This window comes from Mandrillus leucophaeus, unplaced genomic scaffold (genome assembly GCF_000951045.1).
Source record: "Mandrillus leucophaeus isolate KB7577 unplaced genomic scaffold, Mleu.le_1.0 Scaffold357, whole genome shotgun sequence".
In the NCBI taxonomy this organism is placed as follows: domain Eukaryota; kingdom Metazoa; phylum Chordata; class Mammalia; order Primates; family Cercopithecidae; genus Mandrillus; species Mandrillus leucophaeus.
The window spans coordinates 543,776-544,153 of NW_012103776.1; positions in this window are offsets into that span (position 1 = coordinate 543,776).

Here is a 378-nt window from a genome sequence, read left to right on the forward strand (position 1 = left end):
GTAATCCCAGTGCTTTGGGAGGCTGAGGCAGGAGGATTGCTTAAGCCCAAGAGGTTGAGGCTGCAGAGAGCTGTGATTGTGCCACTGCACTCCAGTCTGGGTGACAGAGCAAGACCCTTGTCTCTTAAAAAAGAAGAAATATAAAAACCATCCTTAGCTCACGGAATGTGAAAAAAAAAAAACCAAGCAGTGCACTGGATTTGCCCCACAAGCTGTAGTTTGCTGATCTCTGTCTACAGCTCAGAAGAGATGGAACTGGTATCAAGTGCAAGCTTGATAGGAATGCAAGCTTGTCCAACCCGCAGCCTGCAGGCTGCTTTGAATGTGGCCCAACACAAATTCATAAACTTTCTTTTTTTTTTTTTTTTAAGAACCGAA